The following is a 9,333-nucleotide window of genomic DNA, read 5'->3' as shown; positions in this document are numbered from 1 at the left end:
TCTATCCTCTAAGAAGACATAATAATCCTTACTGTGCATGTGTCTAACAATGGATTTTTTAACTTTCAAACTTGTCCACACTAACCCTCCAGCAATTCATCAATTACAGTTTAGATTTTCCTACCCTAGCACTATTTCTCATCAAAATATGTGAGGCTAATCTGATGGAACTGCAAAGAGAAAGAGATGAATCTACAATTATAACTGGAGACTTCAATGCTCCTTTGTAAGTAACTGACAGATCCAACAGACAGAAAATTAATAAAAACACAGTTGACCTGAATAGCATCATCAATGAACTGGATCTAATTGACATCTATAAGCTATTTCTTCCAACAACACAGCAGAATACACATTCTTCTCAAGCTCAAAAGGAAGATTCACAAGATAGACCACATTTGGGGCCATAACTCACCTCGACAAATTTAAAATAATAGGAAATTAAATCAATAATTAATAACCCACTGAAATAGAAACCTGCTTAAACAGATCCAGATGGGTTTACTACAGAATTCTACCAAACATTTAAGGAAGAAGTCATATCAATTATCTACAAGTTATTCCAGAAAATAGAAGCAATGAGAATACTTCTGAAACCATTTTATGTGGCCATCATTACCCTCATATCAAAACCAGACAAAATCATTACAAGAAAGAAAAACTTCAGATCAACATTTTTAATAAACATAAGTGTAAAAGTCCTCAATAATATATTAGAAATAGAATCAAATAATGTATTAAAAATCATACACAATGATCAAGTGGAATTTATTCTAGATATGCCAGACTGATTAGACATTCAAAAATCGGTCAATGTAATTAATCACATAAAGAGGTAAAGAAAAAAAATAAATGATCACATCAATAAATTCAGGAAAAGCATTTGACAAAATCGAACATCTATTCATGATATAAAAAAAAAAGCTGTCAGCAAATTAGGACTTGAAAAGAATGTCTTTAACTTGATAAAGAACATTTACAAAAAAAAATCCTACATCTAACATCATACTCAATGATGGGCAACTAGATGCTTTCTGACTAAAATCAGAAACAAAAGAAGGATGTCCACTCTCAGCACTCCTATTCAACATCAAACTGCAAGTTCTAGCTAACTCAACAAGACAAGAAAAGGATATAAAAATTTACACATTGGGAAGGTAGAAATAAAACTGTCTTTGTTTGCAGATGATATAATTGTCTATGCACTAAATTCCAAAGCATCCGCAACAACAAAACTTCTGAAACTAATAAGCATTTACAGCATGATTGCAGGATACAAGGTTAATATACAAAAGTCAATTGCTTTCTTGTATACTAGCAATGAACAATTGGAATTTGAAAATAAAACACAATAAATTTACCTTAGTATCAAAACAAATGAAGTTTTTAGATATAAATATAACAAAATATGTACACAATCTATTTGAATAAACCTAATGAATTCTAATGAAAGAAACGAAAGATCTAAATAAACAGAGAGAGAGTCCATGTACACAGATAGGCACACACAATAGTGTCAAGATGCCAGTTTTTAACAAATCGATCTATAGATTTAAAACGATATGAACCAAAATCCCAGCAAGCTATTTTGTGGATATTGACAAACTGATTCTAAAAGTTTATATGGAAAGGTAAAAAAAAAAAAAAAAGTCAACACAGTACTAAAGTAGAACACATTTCGAGGGCTGACACTATTCAACTTCAATATTTACTATAATGCTGCAGTGATTAAGACCATGTAGAATTGATGAAAAATAGGCAAAGGCAATTCAAGGAAGAAATAATAGTCTTTTCAACAAATGTTGCTGGAACAACTAGATGTCCACATGTAAAAAACACGAATCTAGACCCAAACCTTACATCTTTCACAAAAATTAACTCAAAATGGATAATCTACCTAAATGTGAAATGCAAATATGTTAAACAATAGAAGATAACAAGAGAAAATCTAAGTGACCTTAAATGCCCAATAACTTCTTAAAGACAACAACAAAAGCATGATCCATGAAAGAAAACTGGATAAGCTGGCTTTTATTGAAATAAAAAAACAACTTCTGCTGTGTGAAACACACTGTTGCAAGAATAAAAAGACAAGCCACAGACTGGGTGAAAATATTTTCAAATGAGATATCTGATTTAAAATATCAAAAATATAAAAGAACTTTAAACATTAAGAAAAGAAACAACCTAATTTAAAAAGTGGACAAAGAGGCATTAGCAGGATGGTGAACAAGACAGTTACAGACCCTCAATGCCCCGTGGAGACACTGAATATAGAACAATATATGGACTTAAATAGCTTTGTAAGAATTCTAGAAACCAGTTAAGAAGATGTAGCCATCAAGTGAACATTTAACCAAGAAAAACTAAATTCAAAATGATAGAAAATTTTGTGTCATTTTGTTCACCTTTACCCCACCTCCTCCCTAGTGAAATGCAGTGTGGTCAAAGGGAGTCATCCAATTTCTAGATTCTCCTTTAGGCCAGAAACGAAAAAAGAATTTGCTTGTAATGTTCTGGTTTGTTTGAAGGTTGCCTGAGGGACTGATTTTTGTCTGCCTTGGCTTGGAGCACTGATAGGAAAGGTCATACAATTTGGATGTGAGATTGGAGGCCACTAAAAACAGTGACAGGGGCTGTGGTGTGTTACAGCTGCAGGGGATCTATAGACCTGTAAGTGCCTGGGGGTCAGAGATTGTGAGCAGAGAAATACAACGGGAATACAAAGCTTCTGAGAAAAAGCCAGGGTGAGAGAATTTTGTGGAAACTGACATTTAAAAGCACCACATATACTGGGAACTGGAATAAATCACATGCAGAGGCCCAGGGAAGGTGCATCCCTAGAAAAAGTTTGAAAGGACCCAAAGCTTTTACACCACGCTGACTTGTAAAGGGCTTCCCCTGAGGAAGCCAGTCTGCAAAGGCTAGGAGAGGTGGCTATCTTTCCAAAGCCCAGATTTCAATAAAAGTTCAAAAGGCATATAAAGAAACAGGGAAACATGGCCCATTCAAAGGAACAAAATAAATATCCAGAAACTGACTGTAAAGAAATGCAAGCTTCTGATTTAGATGACTAAGAATTTGAAACATCTCTTTCAATGATGCTCAATGAACTAAGATAAAATAGACAGACAAATAAATGAAATCAAGAAAATGATGCATGAACAGAATGAGAATATCAACAAGATAAATATTAATAAAGATAACCAAACAAAAAAAATTTTAAAGCAACACATTTATTATCTTGTAGTTTCTGTGAGTGATGGGTTAGCTGGGTTCTCTGCTCAGAGTTACACCAGGCTGAACTCAGGGTGTCATCATAGGGACTGTGTTTCTTATAAAGGTTCAGAGTTCCAACTTCACCTGGTTGTTGGCAGAATCAATACCAGGCAGCTATAGCCCTAAGGCCCTGTTTTTTTTTTTTTTCTTGCTGGCTGTCAGCCAGGGGTCACTATCAGCTTCGAGAGGCCTCCCTCAGGTGCTAGCCATGCAGCCCTTTTACAACATGACATGGTAGCTCACCTAACAGCTGTGTGCTTCTGCAAGGTCAGTGGGCTGCCTTGAAGTTGTGATATCTTAGATAACTTCACATAATTACAGTAGTGATTGTTCTGTTACCTTGTCACACAATGTAACCCCATCATAAGAGCAAATATTCATCTATCTCCAGTCCCGACACATTCACCAGAAGGAGATTAGACACGATTTTTACACCAGGGGGTGGAATCATGGGGCCCCCCTCAGTATTCTGCTACCATACAACCTGTTGTTCACATCTTTTTTTCCCATGGCATTTTACTGGGATTCTTTTCAGTTCAATTTTTACATGATTTCTGAGAAAAACTTCTGCCCCCAATTTGTGAAGACCTCCAAGTAAGCCTTTTGATCATCTATTTAACAATATTTTATGTGAATATTATGCAGACCCCATTTTGAACCTGGTTTTGCTGATTATATTTACTCTCAACCAGAAAGGCATGTTTGGAATGTGATTTTGTTTAATATCATCCACATCCCCAGCTGCCAGCCTGGCAGAGATATCTCTCAAGGTTTCTCAAAGCTCTTCTTTTCTTTTTATTTTTTAATTAAAAAAATTTCAATTACAGATGACATTCAATATTATATTAGTTTCAGATGTACAATATAGTCATTAGACATTTATATAACTTACTAAGTAATCCTCCTGATAAGGCTAGTACCCACCTGACACTATATACAGTGCTTTTACAATATTATAATATTACAATATTACGATATTATGGGCTAAATTCTCTATGCTATACTATATATTCTTGTGACTATTTCGTAAGTGCCAATTTGTACTTCTTAACCTCTTCACTTTTTTACCCAGCCCCCCAACTCTCTTCACATCTGGCAATCACCAGTTTTTCTCTGTGTCTATGAGGTTGTTTCTGTTTTGTCTGTTCATTTATTTAGTTTTTTAGATTCCACATGTAAGAAAAATCACATGATATTTGTCTTTCTCTGTCTGACTTATTTCACTTAGCATAATACCCTCTAGGTCCATCCATGTTGTCGCAAATAGTTAATATTTCATCCTTTTTTATGACCAAGTAATAGCCCACTGTATATATGTATTGCTCCTTCTTTATAATGGGTAGGGCAACCACACAGAAAATCAATAAACAGAGGACCTGAACAGAGAATAGACTAACAGACATATACAGAACACTTCATCCAACGATAGCAGAATACATATTTTTCCTAAGTGCACATGCTACATTCTGTGTGATAGATCATATGTTAGACCACAAAACAAGTCTAAATAAATCTAGAAATATTAAAATCATACAAAGTATTTTTCCAATCATAATGGGATGAAATTAGAAATCAACAGGAGATAAAAACTGGAAACTCCACAGATATGTGGAAATTTAACGATATATTCCTTACCAACCAATGGATCAAAGGAGAAATTACAAGGGAAATTAAAAAATACCTTGAGACAAATGAAAAAAAAACACACAAAACCCATGCCAAACTTCATAGGAAGTAGCAAAAGCAGTGCTGATGGAAATTTATAGCTATAATCACTTATATAAAAATTAATAATTGCAAATCAACAACCTAACATTACACCTTAAGAAACTAGAAAAAAACTGAGCCCAAAGTTAGCAGAAGGAAGAAAATAATAGCAATTAGAGGAGAGATAAATGAAACAGAATAGAAAAATAAGAGAGAAAATGAACAAAACCAAGATTTAGTTCTTTGACAAGATTAAAAAATTGACAAACTTTTAAGCTAGATTAACTAAGAAAAAGAGAGAAGATTCTAATTAAAATCAGAAATGAAAGTGGGGATATTACAATTGATTTTAAAAGAATTAAAAGGATTATAGAGAAAGATAGGAACAGTTGTACATCAACAAATCAGATAACCTAGGTGAAATGGAAAAATTCCTAGAAACACACAATCTAAGAAGACTGAATCCTGAAGAAATAGAAAAATCTGGGCAGATCTATAACTAGTATAGAGAATGAGTTAGTAATAAAAACATCCCAAGAAAGAAAACGCAGGACCAGCAGTCTTCACAGGTGAATTCTACCAAACATTTAAAGAACTAACAGTAATCCTCCTCAAACTCTTACTAAAAACTTAAGAGGAGGGAAAACTTCCAAACTTAGTCTATGAGTCCAACATAATTTAACCTGGTACCAAAGTCAGACAAAGGCACTATGAGAAATCTACACACAAATATCGCTGATAAGTATTGATGAAAAAAAAATGAACAAAATACTAGCAAACAGAATTCAATAGCACATTAAGAGAACTATACACCCTGGCCAGCTGAGATTAATTCCAAGAATGTAAGGGTGGTACAACATATGAAATTCAATCAATATAATAAACCACATTGATGGGAAAACACACACATTTTTATCTCAAATGATAGAGAAAAAGCATATGACAATATTCGGCACTCATTTATGATAAAAGACTGAGCATAATAGGAACAGAAAGAAACTACCTCAACATAATAAAAGCCATGCACGGAAAGCCCATAGCTAACTGAAAGACTGGAATTTTTCATCTAAGACCAGGAATAAATGAGGATGCCCACTTTCATCACTTCTGTTCATCACTGTACTATAAATTCTGGTCATGTAATAAGGTAAGAAAAAGAAATAAAATGATCTCTTTTCCCAGATGACATGATCTTGTATGCAGATGACCCTAAAATTCCACACGCACGCACACACACACACACACACACACACACACACGCAAATTGTTAGAACTAATTTTAAAATTCAGCAAAGTTGTAGGATGCAAAATTAACATGCAAAAATCAATTGCATTTCTATACATTAACAATCAACAGTCCAAAAAAGAAATTAAGAAAATAATTCCATTTATAAGAACATCAAAAAGAATAAAATATTTAGAAATAAATTTAACTAAGGAAGTTAAAGAATTGCACACTGTAAACTACAAACATTGAATTTGAATGACATAAATAAGAATTTAAAAGGACACAAGTAAATGGAAAGGTGTCCTGTATTCATTGATTGAAAGACATAATATTATTAATATGTCAATATTATACAAAGTAATTACAAATTAAATGTAATTCTTATTAAATTTCCAAAAGCATTTTTTTTGCAGAAATATGAAAATCCATCACAAAATTCATAAGGAATCTCAAGGGATCCCAAACAGCAAAAATAATCTTGAAAAAGAACAAAATTGCATGTATCACATTTCCTGATTTCAAAACTTACTAGTTTCCGGTCAAGACAGCAGGGTAGGTAAATGTTGTGCTTGCCTCCTCTCACAACCATATCAAAATTGCAACTAAACTACATAACAGCCATCATTGGGAGTTGCCTAAAGTATACTTGAACAGAAGTCTTATAAGTGGGGACACACAAAGGAGGCCACCTTGAGACTGGTGGGAGGGGCAGAGACATGAAACAGTCCAGTTCCACACCCATATGTGGTAGTTGAAAAACGGGAAACATATCTTGCCTACGGAGGTCTCTCTGGAAGAGCAAGGGGCCCCGGCCCCATACCAGGTTCCCCAGCCCAGGGTTCCAGGGCTGAGAAGAGAAGTCCCCACAACTTGTGGCTCTGGGAACCAGCAGAGATTGTGACTGAGTGAGATGGAAGGCTGAGGGAGTAGCAGATGTTTCTCTTAAGGGGCCCACATGCGGACTTACTGATGAACTCACTCACTCTTAGCTCCAGCTCTGGGGCTGCAGCTCAGAAGGTGCTAGGAACAAACAAGGAGGAACTGAGTTGCCTGGCTTCAGGGCGAGGGCTGGAAAGGCAACTTTATCCAAGACAGAACTGCTAGTAGAGGGCATTGTTCCTTTGTTGAGACCTTGCCCACCCAATTTGCAGACTTAGGAAAGCTCCGTATTTGATTCTCTATCAATGTACCTAACACTGGTGGCCCCACCCTGGTGATTCCCTGAGACCCCATCCCTCCCAACATGTGGGCTTACCCAAGCCACATCCAGTGGATTTTCCATACTGTTTTGGCTCATGCTACAGACTTTCCTAAAATCTCTCAAAGTTTCATGAAACCTAAACAAGCAGAATCTAGCCTCCACATGCCCCATACTTCTTGCTGAGCAGCCTCGAGCTGGGGACCAGTGGCAGTGGCTTGGCCTCTCGAGGCATTTCCAAGCCCAATGTGGGTGGCAGTCACATGAGGATTGCTTGTCACTCATGCCAGGTGGCCCTGGGCAGGGCACAGGCTACAGCCGAACTTGGCCTCTCCCAGGAGGCCTCGGCCTGCATGCCTGGTGGCTGGCTTCAGTCTGAGCTGGAGTACCACCTGGGGTAACATCTGAGGAGGATACACCCAATGAGCAGACAGGGCAGGCCCTAGAGCCCTGCTAAAGTGAATCCTGCTCCATAGTCAGACCCTGCACAACAACTCTTCCATTGGTCATGGCCAGTCATTACAACCAATCAGCCCGAGGGTCAATCCCTCCCATTAATGAGCAAACAGCAACCAAGGCTCAACTACAACAGGAGGACACACACGACCCATACAAGAGACATATCTGGAGTACCAGTCTCAGGTGACCAGGGAAAACTGTGCTACTGGGCTCCACAGTACACCTACTACATAAGGCTACTCTACGAAGACCAGGAGACATAGCAGTTCTATCTAATATATAGAAACGAACACAAATAGGCAGCCAAAATAAGAAGATATAAAAACATGCTTCAAAAGAAAGAACAAAGCAAAGCTCCAGATAAAGAACTAAACAAAATAGACACAAGCAATCACTAGATGCAACATTCAAAACACTGGTTATAAGAATGCTCAATGAACTTAGGGGAAGAGTAGAGAAACTCAGTAAGAACTTTAACAAAAATATAGAAAACATAAATTTAGAAACAGAAAACATAAAAAAGAACCAATCAGAAATGAAGAATACAATAACTGAAATGAAGAATATCTAGGAAGAATTAACAGTAGATTAGATGAAGCAGAAGATCGAATCACTGATTTAGAAGATAAAGCAGCAGAAAACACCCAATCAGAACAGCAACAAGAAAAAGAATTAAAAAAATTGAGAATAGTTTAAGGGGCCTCTGGGACAGCACCAAGCATACCAACATTTACATCATGAGGATACCAGAAGGAGAAGAGAGAGAGCAAGGAACTGAAAACCTATTTCAAGAAATAATGACAAATAACTTCCTTAACCTGGCAAAGGAAATAGACATACAAGTCCAGGAAGTGCAGAGAGTCCCAAAAAAGATGAACCCAAAGAAGCCCATACCAAGACACATCATCATTAAAATGCCAAAAGTTAAAGACAAAGAAAGAATTTTAAAAGCAGCAAGAGAGAAGCAGTTGATTACCTACAAGTAGCTACCATAAGACTTTCAGCTGATTTTTCAACAGAACTTTGTAGGCAAGAAAGATTGGCACAAAATATTCAAAGTGATAAAAAAGCAAGGACCTACAACTAAGATTATTCTACCCAGCAAAGCTATCATTTAGAATTGAAAGACAGATAAAGAGCTTCTCAGACAAGGAAAAGCTAAAGGAGTTCATCACCAGCAAATCAATATTACTAGAAATGTCGAAAAGACTTCTTTAAAAAAAAAATTATAAAATGTGAATAATAAAATGGCAATAACTACATATCTATCAACAATTGCTTTCAGTGTAAATGGATTAAATGCTCTCATCAAAAGATAGGGTGGCTGAATGGATAAGAAAACAAGACCCTTACATATGCTGCCTTTAAGAGACTCACTTCAGATTGAAAGACACACACAGACTCAAAGTAAAGGGATGAAAAAAGTTGTTTCATGAAATGGAAACAAACAAACAAAAAGCTG

Source organism: Pteropus vampyrus, unplaced genomic scaffold (assembly GCF_000151845.1).
Source record: "Pteropus vampyrus isolate Shadow unplaced genomic scaffold, Pvam_2.0 Scaffold518, whole genome shotgun sequence".
In the NCBI taxonomy this organism is placed as follows: domain Eukaryota; kingdom Metazoa; phylum Chordata; class Mammalia; order Chiroptera; family Pteropodidae; genus Pteropus; species Pteropus vampyrus.
The sequence above is the reverse complement of the archived record's forward strand: the minus strand, read 5'-3'. Positions refer to the sequence as shown.